The 18,987-nt window shown below is 33.8% G+C and overlaps 1 long non-coding RNA gene across 2 annotated transcripts; it reads left to right on the forward strand.

Annotated features, from left to right (window-relative positions):
* The first annotated feature begins 5,832 nt into the window (after nucleotides 1-5,832).
* On the forward strand, nucleotides 5,833-8,522 carry LOC113282977. 2 transcript variants are annotated; one of them, XR_003327273.1, is made up of 3 exons: nucleotides 5,833-6,437; nucleotides 7,038-7,871; nucleotides 8,270-8,522. It is a non-coding gene; the product is annotated as an uncharacterized LOC113282977 (long non-coding RNA). The 2 variants fall into 2 exon arrangements; XR_003327272.1 differs by having other exon boundaries at nucleotides 5,833-6,251; nucleotides 6,355-6,437; nucleotides 7,038-8,522.
* Nucleotides 8,523-18,987: the final 10,465 nt, after the last annotated feature.

The following is an 18,987-nucleotide window of genomic DNA, read 5'->3' on the forward strand; positions in this document are numbered from 1 at the left end:
TATGAATCGAAAGGGAAATCGCTAGGCTTATTGGTATTGTTATTCATTGCAAATCTTTGGATTACCAATATGTGTGTTTAGTATAACCGCTCATAACTTGTTTATGTATCTTGGTAAAACTATTCACAAGGAATGACTTTTGTATGGGTATGACTTTTATTAGTGAAACCGATCTTAAGTAATCACATGAAATTGTATGATCGATATGTTGTAATTGGTATGACCAACTCTATACATTGGAGAACCGATCCTAATAAGAGGTGCAACCGATCACAAGCAAGGGGAATCGATCCTTGTAAGAGGTACAACAAGTCTTAGTTATTGGTAACCGATCCTATGAATTGTGCAACCGAATACAAGTTAAATACCATAAATATGTGGTAACCGATCCTAGTATCTAGTCAACCAAATTTTGGAAATCTAGTGTGACTAATCCTAGTACCCACATGGAGGTAGAACCGAAACTTGTTTTGGTAGAACCGTGAAACCCATTAATGGTGATTTGATAGGATAATCAATCACATAGTTCTTGGAAGTCAGATGAACCAATTCTAAACTTGTTTGGAAGTGTGGCAAATCGGTTCCAAGATTGTAAATATGAAAAAAGATTTACAAAGTAAAGATGTCGACATACTTTGAACATGTGTAGTAACTCTTATCTTTTATTGTTCAAAGATATTCCTTAATAGCTATAGGAGAATCCCGATTCGAAATAAATTGAGAATCTTTTAATTAAGGTTTTTAGTTTTACATGCTTTTAATTTCCAGCAATTAAAATACATATCTTTAGAAAATAAAAATTGGTAATGTGCATTTACTAATTGGAGATTTTCTACTGAGATTTCGGTCAATGTTTGGACAAATCATTTCCTGGAATTATGAAAACCAAATTTGGAAATATATTGCATATCTTGATATTCGGTTTTGGAAATTACTTGGTGTCCAAACTTCCTTGGTCTATAAATATTAAAGTTTGCATTTCAATCAAAGTAATCCTCAGAGCCAGCAAAACTACCTAGTTGTGTTGCTACTGGTGGAGCTGTCTATTCGGAGAGGAAAGTACCCTAATTAGGCGAAATCTCATACCACCGCTCATTTTAAAGACTTCTTTGGGATTGGAAATCTCTACGAGTACCATTGGTGGGAAACTATATAATTGCAGTTTATTATTAGTTTTCGATTAATTTGATTGACTAACGGTTGTTGAATTTTGATTGCACCTAGTTTGTTTATGCTTGAGAATCTTCTCTTCTGATATAAGATTCACTCAAACTAATTGAAGTTTCGACGGGGATCTTTAGACTGTTTGTAGATATAAAGACATCTTGTGATAATCCATTGTTAACAGACTCCGTTTTGTGTGTGATTGATCACAAGAGATTCAAGTTGATTGTGTGCAGGTGTTTATTGAAGATCTAAGAATATTTGAAGGGTTCATAATCTTTGGTGTGCACAAAACTTTATCATATGGGGATCCAACTATAATCGGTTTATCTTTGTGATAACCTTGATTGATTAGTTGAGTAGATCGACATCAATACATTTCTTTGTGATTCGAAGTATTGATTGCATAGTCTTGACAATTACTTTGGTAGTTGTTATTGGATAGATCTAAGAACCTGACAAAGAAGTTTATTTGGATAAACGGAAGAGCCTTTTGTCAAACTCATATCACGTTGTTTGAAAAGAGTTGTTACCGAACAAATTTGTTGTTCCTTTACTGTTTGGGATACGAACCAAAGGAATTGTTCCAAGTGCGTGACTTATTACAGGTTAGAGGCGCAGGGATATTAAGGGAACTAGGTGAACTATAGGTTTAGTTTTTTGGTCTCAACTATAGAAGTTGGTTTATATTTTGCATAACGGATTAATTCTTAGAGTATTCAATTCTGGACAAGGTCCCGGGGTTTTTCTGCATTTGCAGTTTCCTCGTTAACAAAATCTTGCTGTTTCTTTTACTTCTCTATTTCCGCAATTATAATTGTTTTATTATAATTAGAAGTAAAATACACAAAATTTAATTCCTATTTACTTGATAGCAATCCTATTGTGTTTGGTTAAGTCCGAACCTATTATCAAGTAATTATACTTTGTTGTTGTATTGTATCGATCTTGTATCCATAGTCAATCACACAAGTTATCGTGTTGTCGCATTGTCTCGATCTCGTATCCATAGACGATCACACGAAGTGTGAACCAATTCGTTGTATTGTCTCGACTCACTCCATAGACAATCACTTTCGGAGAAAGGACTTATAGCTGGAAAAGTTTTAGATTGAGGTATACTTGGGTACCCTCGTCTTTTCAATTGGTATCAGAACACGCAAACAAGAAAAATCTAACAATCTGTGTTTGGTGTGATCCAACCTATAAGAAATTGAATCTAATGTGTGATTCAGTTAACGTAGAGCAAGAAGATGATATACTTCAGAAAGGATGTTTGTTTTCAAAACATGATAAACAACTCAGCACTGTTAGTTCACTTGTGGAACACAACTCAAGAAATATTAACCATGATGAGTTAATAAGAAAACAAATACTTGTGACAAACAAGTCAGATTCAAATGACAATAATGAGATTAAATTTTTAATGAAGCTTGCAGAAAAGATAATATATATCATCCTTTTGCCGAGAAGATCGTCAGAGAATCTTTGATTCACGAAGAAGCTGAATCTAAAGTACTTGATTATTTTCAATCCAAAAGGGTTATATTAGTTAAAACAAGGACATGTGATTCTAATATCCTGAATCTCTTAACTAATATGCACCATTATGATTCTAATAGTCTAACCACTTACAAGAATCAAAATAGATGTGTTTCGAGGGGTAATCCTTTGACTAGTATCCGGTCAAGACCATCTACCATCCATTATGACAATGATTATCTCTTAGACAGGGGGGAAAGATCATCTCAAGTACACAAATACAAATTATTTCAGATCATATTGTTTTGTTATTGGTCAACTGTCTAAAACAAAATCCATGAAACAATCTCATCAAATGATGTTGTCATATTCCAAGGAATTCTTCGGTTGATATAAGAGTTCTGGTTATTTCACAACTCAAAAAACTTCAAGTCACGCTTATGATCATGTTTATAGAACTGATCATTCTGTTAAATCAAATCACTTCAGCTGTGACACAGTAAAAGAATATTATTCTTGGAAGAATCCCAAAAGGAAAGATATTCGAAAATATGATGATGGATCATGTTCCGCAAATTCTGAGCTATCACAAGCTCACTCCAACAATTGATGTTGGTATTCAAAATTTCCCTAGATGTGATCAATTCAAATAAATGGGAAGTTCTTAAAAGGAGCACGAGAACATGAAGAAAGTATAATATTATACTCACGAACATCTAAAGTGTTTTTCTATGCCTGGAATACCTTTTCTATTTTTATAAAAATACTTTCGATCTTTGGAAAGTCCATGAGAAAATTTTGGAAAAATATTTTCAGATCATCTCGATCATACTGATTCGGAAAAATTCTTACGTTGTTTCCGAAAGTGTATATTTTCACAAATAATATACCTCGATTAGGTATTTCAATCTTGGAAACCAAGTTTGATTCATTATATAAACCATCTATAGAACTGACACTTCCCTATATGTGTTGTCTACGGTCAAAGATGGGTGAAAATACTATTGACGTTGAATCTCAACTACGAAAACTTGAAACCTTTCAAGTTGAGCTCAAATGCTATTTCTCAAAAGAACATAAAAAGAGTCATATTTCTTTTGAACTTATGCTTATGTTAATTGGATATTTTGAAGTTGCTCGTGAACTCATGGAAACTGCAATTTTGAATGAAAAGCTGCTTGAGTCAAAACTCTTAAAGTCGATCGTAGGAGTTAACCTCTTGAAAAGGAGACTCAATCATATGAAAGAAAAGAGAAAACTCAAAAGTCAGAACACTGAGGAATCTTCGGTGTCATAATGAGAGCACTTCTAAAGATTAAGTTATATGTTGTAACACTAAATCAAGGAAAATAGACATCAGTTTTTTATTCTTTCATTAATTGTATAAGGTCTATTTTGAATAAAACTATTATTTATGAATAAAATTATTAGTTTATAATTTTTCTTGTGATAGTTTTCGATTACATAGCCTGTGCTTGAATGCTTTATTTTATTGCTATGTATGTTTATGGGATGTTTGATTTCGATTTTCATGACCTTAATATTCGATCTCATATGGTGTGAACCCGTATGGTTTGGGTGACTTTTTGGTTTAGAAGGATTAAGTTCTAGCCCATGTTGGTAGGCTTTATCAAAGAATCATAAAGGGTTCCGATTGAAACTCATTTGTGAAAAAGTCACAATATGTTGAATCGTTTGGTTTAGCATAAAAGCATATGTGTTTCGAGATTTTCAACTTTTGCATCGCATTAGTTAAAACCGATTTTCAACATTTCTCTGGTAAAGGTTGGTGTTTGTTGTTGTTCTTTTATCTTACAAGAGGATGACAATACAGTGATATTCCTCCCCGGAAAGATGCGAATAAATGGAGAAGAGGATGCGGAATTTGAGGTAACGAATTTGTTAGTTAATCGTTTTCCTGTTTAAGAAAAGCCTGATTTTATTGCATATATTTATTGCTCTTGCTTAACAAAATTTCGGTACAATTGATGTTTATTCCATTAGATGTGTGTGTGATTGAATTGTTTCCGGTTAAGAAAAACCACTATTATCTTGCTTTATTGTTTGGTATCAATTGTTTAGGCTTACGAAATTACGGTGCAATTGTGGTACTTTAATGTCTATATTTGTTTCAATTGCTTTCGGTTGAGGTAAATAATTATGCAATTTGATTTATTTGGTTTGTATTAATTGTTTATGGCTTAAAAAAAAGGTTTTTCAGGATGAATTGTTTAGTCCAATTCGATTCCGGATAAGAGAAACTAAGTTAATTCTGATCTTAGTTAGACTTATCAAAGTGGAGGTTTCAGTTATTCAAGTCTAATCGAATGCCTTAACAAGAAATGATAGTTAACTAACCTAGTATTTATCTTGTTTAAAAGTGAAAGGTCTAAGTTGTTATTTGAATAACTAGAACCTGATGAGAAAAATAGAGTTAATTCTGATCTTTACTATGGTCTTATCGAACAAGCGATTGTATTTGTACAATCGGTTTAGCAAAAGAACTAAGGTGCTTAGTCAATTAAAATGCATATCTTTAGAAAATAAAAATTGGTAATGTGCATTTACTAATTAGAGATTTTCTACTGAGATTTCGGTCAATAATTGGACAATGCATTTCCAGGAATTATGAAAACCGTTTTTTCCCTTATTGCATATCTTTGAGGATATTCGGTTTTGGAAATTCCTTGGTGTCCAAGCTTCCTTGGTCTATAAATATTGAAGTTTGCATTTCGAGCAAACTAATCCTCAGAGCCATCAAAACTACCTAGTTGTGTTGTTACTGGTGGAGCCGTCTATTCGGAGAGGAAAGTACCCTAATTAGCCGAAATCTCTAACGACCGCTTGTTTTAAAGACTTCTTTGGGATTGGGAAGCTCTACGAGTACCCACTAATGGAAAATGAGTTTTTTAAGTCTGTTAGGATTTTATAGATAAGACTTTCTAGGCCTTTCTCAGTATATTGGGCTCTCAAAGGTAGTCTTTTTCGTAACAAAAATAAAGAAAAATAATTCATTCTCCCCTAAATAGTCATAATTCGAAAGGGTAGTTTAGAGAATGAAAAATCTTCCACGTGGACTTATATTAAGACTACCAGGGGAAATTGTTCTTCTGGTCCCACTTCAATTAGGACTGCGATAGAAAATAGTTTCTATGGAAAGAAACATGCCTTTTCCCTTGCCATCACTTCTCTCTGACTTCTCCTTCTCTCACAGCGCGCCTCACTATTTATGCTTTTAAACCTTCCTCTGAGTTCTCTCTTCTCCCCAACATCGCCTCTTTGATAGAGCATCTCAGTTTTACTTCCATCACTCTCTTTCTCTCTATTTTTAAAAGTAAAAAGAAGATATGAAAGTTGAAGAAGAAAGAGTTGGTGAAGAAACGAAACCAAATCTCAAAATATCTTCAAAATGTTTCAATTAAAAGTCAAAATCGAACTCCAATTCAATCAGATTACTAACCAATTTCTTCAACCAAATTTCAGCAGAACTCTAATTATTTCTTCAACCCAATCGAACAATTTTTTAAACCAGATTTCAGTAAAACCCTAATTTGTTCTTCAGCTTTCTAATATGATATTTGGGTTTCAAGATTCAACATAAACATGTATAGCTAGAATGTTAAAACCCTTGTTTCTTCTCTTAGCGGCTCTTTATCTTTTCTTTTTTTCTGCAAAACTTATATTTCTTGTTTTAATCTTTATCAACAGGTTGATTGCTAGAGTTTCCCTACACGGAGCTGATGTTAAAATTTCCGTTGTTAAACGATTCATTCATTACTATTGATTACATGGTATAATTATTTTTTTCTCTTGGGTAATCGATGATTTCTATGCTTGGTTTACAGATCTACTTTAGATAGTTGTCGATCTAGATATAATTGATTTTATTTGTAAATTTAGCAGATATATTTTATTTTACAATGAATCTTGTTACGGAAATTATTTTTCGGTTTTATTTGGATTGTATTTTATTTCATCGGAGTGCAGCTCTATGAATTATGATCGTGGTATCTGAAGTTGATTGACTGCTCAATCTGTTATAAGAACTAAGTGTTAGTAATTTTGTTTGATTTATATTGATTTTCTCTCACTGAGAAGGATATGTAACATGATAATGATCGGGTATAATGTGGACTTGTGCCTAATTAGTTTCTTTATCTCTTTATAAACACGTTTATTGATATTATTGTTGGAATATCTTATTCCAAATGAGTTTGCAGTAATCTAGTTAGTTAGATAAGTATTAAAGGAGTCTAGTCTTTGACAATTCAGAATAGTTTAGAGAAAGTGAGTCTAAGGTGTGAAGGATTTACTCAAATGTAGTCCAGAGAACTCTAGGGAATGTTAAAGTTATGCATCTGTATCTTATGTTTTCTCAATCATGTTTTCAGCAACACAGAAGACTGTTGATGGTCCGTCGATCAAAGACTGGAGAGGTGGAAGGATGCTTCATTCAGCATCATTCCTAGCAGCACTTGTGCAGCAAGGTACATTATTTTTAACACAAGGCAGTTTCTTGACACGTATAAAGTATTGACTAATATTCCGATTATCGCAAAATGGGTTTCTTTCGATTTCAAAGCATGTTACAGAACGACAACCCCAGAATGCCCTTCCAAAGGTCTAGAATCATCAGAGCACCTTGATGGGTTTGTTCATTCTATTTGTATAACTCCGGAATGTGTTAAATGAATTCTATGGTGTCATCATGAGTTGTTGAACGACAGTTTTACATCCTACAACTCTATTGCAGAGCTGAATTTGCTGAAACTGATAAGGTTTATGCACATATGACTCCCCGGTAAAGAGTTCACAATGATATTTATCCTGGTATTACCTTCTACAAATTTATTTATGTTTATGTTAAATACAGAGTTTAATACATCTTATGTACCTCCCAAAGTGGCTGAAAGGATCTTTCCTCCCCTTGTGTGTTCAGTTTTTTATTTTTCTTTTCACATCTTAATTAAAGTATCAACGTTACACACACTTGTTATTTTTACAAATTCTAGTGCTTATTAAAGATCATATTGGACTTTTCGATGCAACCCCAGCTAAAGGTATGTAAAAGCTAACTTTTTTTGTATCACATTTTTGCCCTAAATCTCTCGCTTACACGAACATCATTTTCATTCTCAAGCCCAACCACGAATAAGTATGAGGCTCACTATACACGAAGAACTTACTTGACAGGAAGAATTTTTGATTGCCATTCCTTCTTTAAGGTTTAATTTTTTCTTGTTAACTTGGTGATAATATCATATGTTCGTTAAGCATGTCAATGTCTTGTAGTTTCTGTCAGGCTTTTGAGATATTTTGTCCATCATCTGAACTTGATATATTTTGTGTTTTCATTGCAATTGTGGTTTGCGTTCTTATTCATTTCAATGTGTAAGTATTATTAATATGCATTCCTGTCGATGGAAATTTTTTGTGTTTCCTTGTATTTTGTATGCTAAAATTGTGTTACAAGTTTAGTACTAAATACTTCTAGTTGATCATAACAAACATTCCTTGTATAGCCTTCACTTGTCTGCATACTTCTATATCATCTTTGAATGGTCCATTCTTATCGTGTTGAAACTAAATCATTAACTAATGCCCAAGCTTATCTTTTCTGCAGGTATGTGCGTCTCAGTTCATCATCAGATAATTCATCATTTTGTTAGGTTTCCCCTATCTTTAAGAAAGCTTAGAACTAGTATTAGTGTTAGTTCATGTTTTGTTTATAATTTTTCTGGTTATTCTGAACCCAAGTGTCAACTGAAATCAAATATGATCAGTGTGTTGTATATATAATGAATTCAAATGTGAATTGAATGGTGAATATTTCAACTTAAGAATATTTGAATGTAAATTGATTGAATTTCATTCAGTTTTAGTTTCTTGTTCATTGCTATTATATTTGATTCTAGTTTAAGATTCAACTGAATCAGTTTTGGATTCAACTGAATCGATTTCATTTTTTTTTATAAAATATGATCCAGCAGTATGACTGCTCTTATTAGTATTTTACTGATGAAAGAAGTCGTAATTTGAAAAATTTAAAGAATCTCAGGAACAGATGTTTTGAGTAATAAGACTACAATGTTAGGGCTCCCTGAAGCAGTCGTTTTTAGAGGTTTTAAGTGTTTTCTGGCAGACTTTTTTATTGTATTTTCCACTAGTGACCGTTGGTGGGAAACTAGATAGTTGCATTTTATTATTAGTTTTCGATTGATTTGATTGACTAACGGTTGTTGAACTTTGATTGCACCTAGTTCGTTTATGCTTGAGATTCTTTTCTTTTGATCTTGAGATTCTTTTCTTTTGATATAAGATTCACTCAAACTAAATCGAAGTATCGATGGGGATCTTTAGACTGTTTGTAGATCTAAAGACGTCTTGTGGTAATCCATCGTTAAGAGACTATGTTCTGTGTGTGATTGATTACAAGAGATTCAAGTTGTTTGTATGCAGGTGTTTATTGAAGATCTAAGAATATTTGAAGACAAAGAAGATTTCTAATTTGAGTTCATAATCTTTGGTGTGCACAAAACTTGATCGGCTGGGGATCCAAATATAATCGGTTTATCTTTGTGATAACCTTGATTGATTAGTTGAGTAGATCAACATCAATACATTTATTTGTGATTAATAGTATTGATTGCATAGTCTAGACAATTACTTTGGTAGTTGTTAAATAGATTGATCTAAGAACCTGACAAAGGAGTTTATTGGGATAAACGAAAGAGCCTTTTGTCAAACTCATATCACGTTGTTTGAAAAGAGTTGTTACCGAACAAATTTGTTGTTCCTTTACTGTTTGGAATACGAACCAAAGGAATTGTTCCAAGTGCGTGACTTATTACAAGTTGGAGGCGCAGGGATACTGAGGGAACTAGGTGAACTATAGGTTTAGTTGCTTGGTCTCAACTATACGAAGTTGGTTTAGATTTTGTATAGCGGCTTAATTCTTAGAGTGTTCAATTCTGGACAAGGTCCCGGGGTTTTTCTGCATTTGCGGTTTCCTCGTTAATAAAATCTTGTTGTGTCTTTTACTTTTCTATTTCCGTAATTATAATTATTTTATTATAATTAGAAGTAAAATACACAAACGTTAATTCTTATTTACTTGATAGCAATCCTATTGTGTTTGGTTAAGTCCGAATCTATTATCAAGTAATCATACTTCGTTGTTGTATTATTTCGATTTTGTATCCGTAGTCAATCACACAAGTTATCTTGTTGTCATATAGTCTCGATCTCGTATCCGTAGACGATCACACGAAGTGTGAACCGATTCGTTGTATTGTCTCAACTCAGTCCATAGACAATCACTTTCGGAGAAAGGAATTATAGGTGGAAAAGTTTTAGATTGGGGTATATTTGGGTACCCTCGTGTTTTCAAGATACGATTCTAAGAAGCATGCCATCGTTGAGGGAAATAACCTTGCAACTCTTTCCAGAAATACTCTGGTTGGAAAGTTAATGATCTTTGATCATGAGCATACATCCAAATCCGGAAAGGATGTTGCTTTCAAAGTACAAAACAACACTAAGTTACTTGACAAAAGTAAAAGTGTTTGTATCTCTGAAGATGAACTTTCTGAGGTTGATTCATCAGATGAATATCTTGACAAGTCAGTCTCTTTGATCACAAGACGGTTTAGATATCTTCTGTTGAAAAGAAGTAAACGGTTCTTCAGAGATAAACCCAAGTCATCAGTTAAACCTCATAATCGTGTTCCTCCTAAAACACATGGATATTGATGAAACTGATGACGAGGATATGACAAAGTGCTTTAAGTGTAAAGCATTTGGTCATTTTGCAAATGAGTGTCTGAATCGTAGAAATATCACTGGGAACAAAGGTCTTGCTGCAACTCTTGATGAAATGTCTGATCACTATGATTCTAATGAGGATAAAAAGTCAAGTGTTGCTAGGGCTGCACATGGGCGGGTATGGGCGGGTATAAGCTAAAACCAACCTCGCACCCACAGACTGCGGGTTTTTTTTTTTCATAACCAACCCCGCACCCACAAACAGCGGGCGGGTTTTGTTACCCGCCGGCTACGAGTTGGGCGGGTATGGGTTTAAACGGGTTTAAACCCGTTTTATATTCAAGTATTTAGAGTAACTTCTATTCTCCTTGATTAAGTGAGAAAAAAAAAACCAAAACCCCCAAAATATTCATATCTAGGAAGTTCACAGATGAAGATTAAGTGTTGAATCTGTTGATTTTTCGATTGTTGTCGATTTCTGGTGAAGATTCGAAGTTGTTGTTGTCGATTTCTGGTGAAGATTTCTGGTAATTGTCGTTCGTAGGTGAAGAAGAAGAACTGAGGAGGAAGAAGAGGAGAGGCCGAACAGAGAGAAGAGTGTAGAAAGTGAATGAGGGTTATCAGTTATCTTATCTACTAGTATTAGGGTTTCATAATGGACGACTAGGATTAGTTTTATCTAATGGTATATAATCTGCGGGTTTTTTGGGCGGGTATGGGCGGGTATTAGCTTAAACCAACCTCGCACCCACAGACAGCGGTTTTTTTTTTTCATAACCAACCCCGCACCCACAACGGGCGGGTATGGATTAAAAACCCACGGATTTAGCGGGTACGGGTGGGTTTGGGTATCGTGGGCGGGTCTTGTGCAGCCCTAAGTGTTGCACTTCTTTGTGAAAATATTGATTTTGATAATAATACATATATCAATCTTGATATTCTTTCAGAAGAAACCGCAACCATTGTGGAAGAAAAAAAATTAATTTATCTGTTTCTGCTGGAAACTCCATGTCTGATTTTCCAGGTTCCACTATGTGCCTAGATGATTACACATCTCTGGCTTCTGAACCATCTTCCATGTTGACATGTTTTTATTGTTCTCTCAAAGGTCATGAACTCTCAAAGTGTTTCAAGTACAAACATAAAATAAGATACGTCAACAAACTTCAACGAAGAGCTAATCGATTAGCAAACAAGCTAAAACTTGTTCAAAAAACAACTGAGGTATGTAAACCCATCTCGTCTTTTAAGAAGTTAGTTTCTAAAGAAGGGACTAGACCACTAGAGAAAAGGGCACAGTCCAAAGTCTCTGTGAAACAAGGTTCTATGAATTCCTTTCAAAAAGTTTATGGTGGATAGATTATTGTTCACCCCAGCACAACTTGATTGTGTTATTTTGTTCATCTTGTCTCATGTGCCTGATCAAAAGAGACAAGATTATGCACACCTCAGGTTTTGGGAAAGGAATAATGTTTTTAGTTTTTTCTCTTTTTGGTTTTACTGTGTTTTTGCCAATTTAGAATTCTCCCAGTTTTCATATCTAATTGATATTGGAAGGGACTTCCCTGTTTAGTCAATAAAAGAGGGTTATTCTCAACAATTCTACCTTCTTTAGGGTTGAGAGTTGTGCATGCGTGAACTTGTGTGTTTAAAGGTTTTGTAACCCTATATTACTTTTTCCTCTTCTTGAAACTCTTTAATTTTATCATAAGACTGCTTGTTGAGATTATTTTGTGATTTCCTCTCACAATCCCGTACGTGTATGGACACTCCAAGCATTATGTCTTCTGATGGAAATGATGTTAATATAATTGTTAATCCATCAATCATGAAGTAAAAAGAAAAATCTCCGTTACCTCCAACTTTGAAAAGAAAAAGAATGAATGTGAGGAAGCCAAGAGATGTTCTTTCAAATTCTCAGAAGTTTTCTGGTGTTCTTGAAGAGTTGAAGGTAACAACGAAGGAGATTCATCAAATAAAGGCTACTGTGTTGAGAACTCTTGAAATTCAGAAGACCCTGGTTCGAAATCAGTATAGAAGGTTTGTTAGAATTGACTCATTTCTTCATGAACCCTATGTTCCCATGGTTGTTGACGACAAGGAGTTCGGGGACGATAAAGAAATTTTCAGAGGTCTCAATGTCTAGGAAACTTCTTATGAGAATTTATTCTTGTATTTTTAAGAAGGATAACTAGGGTTTGGAATCTCCATTATTGTGAGTATACATAGCTATTGCCAACGTTTTCATCTTGCAATGTTTTTAGATTTATTTATTTAAATTCTAAGTTATTTGGAAGATGATTTTTGCAGTATTAATCTTTATGGTTTATATATTGCAAATTTTTATGGGATATGTTATTTACGTACGTGAACCTTGACTGTCCCATGTATGCTCAAAAGTTAAATCTATTGTATGTCGGTATGAAAATATTGATAAAAGATAGAATGAACTTTCGACTACAAAAGTTAAGCATATTATGCATTATGAAAATATTTATGGAATATAGGATGAACTTTTGTTTACAAAGATTAAGATTATTATATGTCATTATGTAAATAATGATGAAAAATAGAATGAATCTTTGTTTATTTCGCAGTATTGGTCTTCCACCGATCCACATCTTTGTGTATGTACTGTGCGGCTCCGTAAGTTCTCTTATGTTGAGCATGGCCAATTGAATTGATTATTTTCCTTGTGGTTAATTCAATTGATATTTTTGGATAAAAATTCATATTTCATGCGGTTTGTTAATTTCCAAAGAAATCCTTCTTTACTTGTAAAAGTAAGGTCGATCTTGTTGTTCTTTCGGAAATGACATTTTATGGAGAGAATTTTTAATTGGATTTGTACTTAAATGCCAAATCTTTGTGGGGAGTGCGGCTGTGGAATATTATAGGAGTTTTCTTGTATCTTTATAAACTCGTTGATGAATACACTAAGTTTCGACTATGTGAAATCATCGAAACAAGTTGATATTTATTTCTCTTTTGGTCATGAAGTATCTCTATGAAAATTTCATGAGTATCCCACTAGTTTTAGTACCTTTGCCAATTTATATTGACAAAAGGTGGAGAATTAATGTGTAGTTCACACTACAAATACATACGGTTTACCGATCATTATGTAAGGGGGAGTGGTTTTCATTGTGAGATGAAGAATTGAATAAGAGGGAGTGAGTCATATCACCATAGTATTGTTTTCAAAGTTGTGATACAATTTGACAAAAAAGGGGGATATTAATGTGTAGTTCACACTACAAATACATATGGTTTACGGATCATTATGTAAGGGGGAGTGGTTTTCATACGTAATCCTACATTCCTTTTTCCTCTTTTTGAAACTCTTTAATTTTATCATAAGACTGCTTCTTGAGATTATCTTGTGATTTCCTCTCACAATCCCGTACGTGTATGGACACTCCAAGCATTATATCTTCTGATGAAAAAGATGCTAATATGATTTTTAAGCCATCAATCATGAAGGAAAAAGATAAATCTCCGTTACCTCCAACTTTGAAAAGAAAAAGAATGAATGTGAGGAAGCCAAGAGATGTTCCTTCAAATTCTCAGAAGTTTTATGGTGTTCTTGAAGAGTTGAAGGAAACAAGGAAGGAAATTCATCAAATAAAGGCTATTGTGTTGAGAACTCTTGAAATTCAGAAGGCTCTGGTTTGGCATCAGTATAAAAAGTTTGTTGGAATTGACTCCTTTCTTCATGAACCCTATGTTCCCACGGATGTTGACGACAAGGAGTTCGGTGACGATAAAGAAATTTTCAGAGGTCTCAATGTCTAGGAAACTTCTTATGAGAATTTATTCTTGTATTTTCAAGAAGGATAACTAGGGTTTGGAATCGCCATTATTGTGAGTATACATAGCTATTTCCAACGTTTTCATCTTGCAATGTCTTTAGATTTATATATTTAAATTCTAAGTTATTTGGAAGATGATTTTTGCAGTATTAATCTTTATGGTTTTATATATTGCAAATTGTTATGGGATATGTTGTTTACGTACGTGAACCTTGACTGTCCCATATATGCTCAAAAGTTAACTCCATATTGTATGTCTGTATGAAAATATTGATAAAAGATAGAATGAACTTTTGACTACAAAAGTTAAGCCTATTACGTCATTATGCAAATATTGATGGAAGATAGGATGAACTTTTGTATACAAATATTAAGTCTATTATATGTCATTGTGTAAATAGTGATGAAAAATAGAATGAATCTTTGTTTGTTCCGCAGTATTGGTCTTTCCCTGATCCACATCTTTGTGTATGTACTGTGCGTCTCCGTAAGTTCTCTTATGTTGAGCATGGCCAATTGAATTGATCATTTTCCTTGTGGTTAATTTAATTGAGATTTTTGGATACAAATTCATGTTTCATGTGATTTGTTAATGTCCAAAGAAATACTTCTTTACTTGTAAAAGACAGGTCGCTCTTGTTGTTCTTTCGGGAATGATATTTTATGGGAGAGTTGTTAATTGAATTTGTGATTAAATGCCAAATCTTTGTGGGGAGTGCGGCTGTGGAATATTATAGGAGTTTTATTGTATCTTTATAAAATCCTTGATGAATAAACTAAGTTTCGACTATGTGAAATAATCGAAACAAGTTGATATTTTTTCTCTTTTGGTCATGAAGTATCTCTATGAAATTTCATGAGGATCCCACTAGTTTTCGTACCTTTGCCAATTTATATTGACAAAAGGGGAAGAATTAATGTGTAGTTCACACTACAAATACATATGGTTTACGGATCATTATGTAAGGGGGAGTGGTTTTCATTGTGAGATGAAGTATTGACTAAGAGGGAGTGATTCATATCACCATAATATTGTTGTCAAAGTTGTGATACAAATTGGACTCTGATGCTGTGTAATAATACTATGACACTGTATAACAATGATTGAGAGCAATTCTTTTCTCATTGTTATAGCTACGGATCTTCAACAACTATGATATTGGTTGAACACATTTAGAATCATTGGAATACTTGGAAGTGACGAAGATTTCGAGTAATGTTGAAGAATCAAGGAGATCAAGCATTTGGATGAGAAGCTACAAAGTTTATTTATTTTGTAATCCATATGTATTGATAGTTTTGTCACTAAAATTAACAAAGGGGGAGATTTTTAGAGCACTGCTCGGTCGAACTCGCAAACGTTGATATCTCAAGCTTGTTTGTCAATGTCAGTGATCAAAACTATAAGTCTTGATTCCTAGTCTACTTATAGTGATGTCTCGTACTAGGATAGATTGTGTAGTTGAGCATTAGACTTCACGGTGTTCATCAATTGAAGACGAAGAACTACTAAGGAGAGCTTGTGGAACTTTATCTACAAAAGGTATGTGGAGACTAAAACTCATCTATCACTTGGAAAGTCTATTTATACTCTATCTCCTATATTGAGACAAAAGTCGTATTGCTATATAGTATTCGATTATGCACATTTGAGATTTCAAGCTAAGTTTAACTCGCTTACATATTTCTCGAAATATGTATTGGTAAGATTTCGCTTCAACCAAGTTCATCTTATATTTGACGAAAGTCAAAAGATGATAATGTGAAAATGGTCGAGTAACATCTTACATGGTTTGTGTGATACAATCATTTGATGTAGACTTGGAATGTCTCGTTATGATTATTTCAATAACTTTAAAATTTCTTTGATGCTAATAGTTCGTGAAAATAGCTATTATCATTCTCTAAGAATGTTTCAATGATTGAAATAGAGTTTAGAACACTTAACCGTCATTGGATTATGAATAGTATGTGTTCTTGTATGCACACCCGTATGCGTACCTGTTAGTTGTGAAATTCCGGAAGCCTAAGTACACATACTCGTACGTGTACTGGCGAAGGGTTTGGGTCTGGCAATTTCTGCTGTGTTTGGAAGTATGCGTACCCGTTTGTATAATGGAGAACCCAAACTCAGTCCGGCTACTTTAAGTATGCGTACCCGTTTGCATACTTGAGTGGTTAAAGTTCTAAAATCGGTTTTTCCATGAAGTAATACATTTATATAATAAAGAATGCATTCTATGCAAACCGTGGCTATAATGTTCATGAATTGATTTGACTGAATCAAACCGATTTTTCTTCGATTGTGTTCTTGTATACTTCTATGAGAATATAACAATTGAACAACTCTGTAACTAGTTTCATTTGAGTCATTTGAACTAGTTGTGGTTAAGATGAATAAGGTTGATATGCGAGTGTTCATATAGCTAACTTCGGTTAACTATTGTTGATCCAACCTAGTGTACACGTTTAGATACAGTTACTCAAACCTAAATGAAGGTACATTTCATTTGTGTATAACAAGCTAAGTTTGATCTAACGATTGAAAGATATTATCTTGAATCTAATCAGGTTTTCATCTAACAGTGAATATTGAATGCTGTGTTACCAAGGTAACTTCGATTGCAAACCCTGATTTGAAAACTATATAAGGGAGAACTCTAGCAACTGGGGAACCTAATCCCCATACCTTCTGTGTGATACTAGCTGTGACTAGAGTCGATTATTCTTTAACCTTAGGTTTTTCACAAAACCATTTAGGTTAACGACTTGAAGACTTCATTGGGATTGTGAAGCCAGACCCAACTATTTTCTTCATAGTTACGTGTTTTGATATTACTTTTACTAATCGTGATTGAGTATTATCTTTGCTAAGATTTGTTTGAGATTTATCTCCGATAAGTAAGATTAAAAGTAGTCACAAACATCTTCGTCTCATCGTTTGTGATTCCACAATATCTTGTTTCACTTCCATACGATTAAGATTATTGTGAGGTGATTGATATTACTAGGCTGTTCTTCGGGAATATAAGTTCGGTTTATCAATTGGTTCTTGTGCACCTTGATTTTTCAAAAGACGGAACAAAACTCATGGGTATTTCTGTAGGAGACATATTTATCTATTCCAATAGACTTTTCCGTGTGAGACAAATTTATTTATCAAGTCTTCGACTTTGAGTCGTATCAACTCTTGGTTGTGGGTGAGATCAACTAAGGGAATCAAGTGTATAGAATCCTGCTGGGTTCAGAGACGTAAGGAACGCAACTGTACCTTGATCAGTGTGAGATTGATTAGGGCTCAACTACATTCCAGTCTGAAGTTCATTGGTAGTAGACTAGTGTCTGTAGCGGCTTAATACAGTGTGGTGTTCAAAGCAGGACTAGGTCCAGGGGTTTTTCTGCATTTGCGGTTTCCTCGTTAACAAAATTTCTGGTGTCTGTGTTACTCCCTCTGTTTCAAAAAGACTGTCCTCTATTCCATTTTGGTCTGTTTCAAAATTATCTCCAGCTTCTGTCTATAATCATATTTTTCCAATGAACTCTCTAATATACTCTTAAGTTTTTATATTCATAAAATCTTTTTTAATGGGACCCAATCTAAAATATTAATGAAATTTGTGTAACTAAGGAAACAAATATATCCTTCATTCCTTTTTGTATTTCTTATTTACGATCCCATAACAATTTTTGGTAGTCTTTATTACTAACTGTTTACTGAAATAAATTAGGAAAGTAATTAAGGGTAGGCATGTAAACTACTATGGCCTCCTTAATATCTTGACAAAGTCAAAGCGGACTGTCGTTTTGAAACGGAGGGAGTATTTCTTTTCCGCATTATATTTGTTTATATAATTGAAATATCACAGGTTGTGCGTTAAGTTCACTTTCACTTTCTTCACCCTTGAGGAAGAGATTCCTTTACACAGATACACATTAACTTCTTTAACTGCATCCTTACTTGTGGTGCCTCTAGTTACAGGAGCCATGAAACTGTATCTTCTAGTGAGAAAAAGAAACTACAAACAATTATAAATAGATTTATGAACGCACAAACCCTGAAAGAATGTAAAACAAGTCGTACGTGAGGAAATGATCCATTATCTATAAAACTAGGAGAATATTTTCTTAACAAAAATTCATACACCACTTGAGACACATAGATTAAAACCTCATTTTTTCAATTTAAAGATGAGGATGCGAACGTCACTAATGTTAGACAGTGACGCCATGAGCCAAATGCTCCCCTCTTTTACCAAGGTTTGTTGTATAAACAGATTTCCCACCTTTTCTGACTCCGGAAGCACTAGTTTTAGGAAAACCATGTTGATTATCCATATTCATATCTTGTATGTTCTTTTGAAGTTTGGAAATTATTTTGTTGTTCCTTTTGAATCTCCAACATGTGCTTTGAACATGATTTGCATTTCCACAGAACGAACAAATCAATAAAGATTCTTTGTCTTGTTGAATTGCCTTCTGTCTATCACAACCATTAACCTTCATTCTTCCATGATTAATAGGAACAATGGGGTTGATTATGCCTGCAGTTTTGCCTTTAAATCCTAAACCATTTGTGTTTCCAAAGGATTTATGACCGAATAACATTGCTGAAATTTTTTCAGAACTTCCAGATAATCTTTGTAGATCATCCTTAAGAGTATTAATCTCTTTTTTCTTTAGAGCTATGGTTCTGGTGAGCTTATCATTAAGATACTTCATCTCAAGATTTTTCATCTGGATTGATGATTCAAGTTTCTTCAATGAA

The sequence above is a fragment of the Papaver somniferum genome, chromosome 5, assembly GCF_003573695.1.
Source record: "Papaver somniferum cultivar HN1 chromosome 5, ASM357369v1, whole genome shotgun sequence".
Taxonomy (NCBI): Eukaryota; Viridiplantae; Streptophyta; class Magnoliopsida; order Ranunculales; family Papaveraceae; genus Papaver; species Papaver somniferum.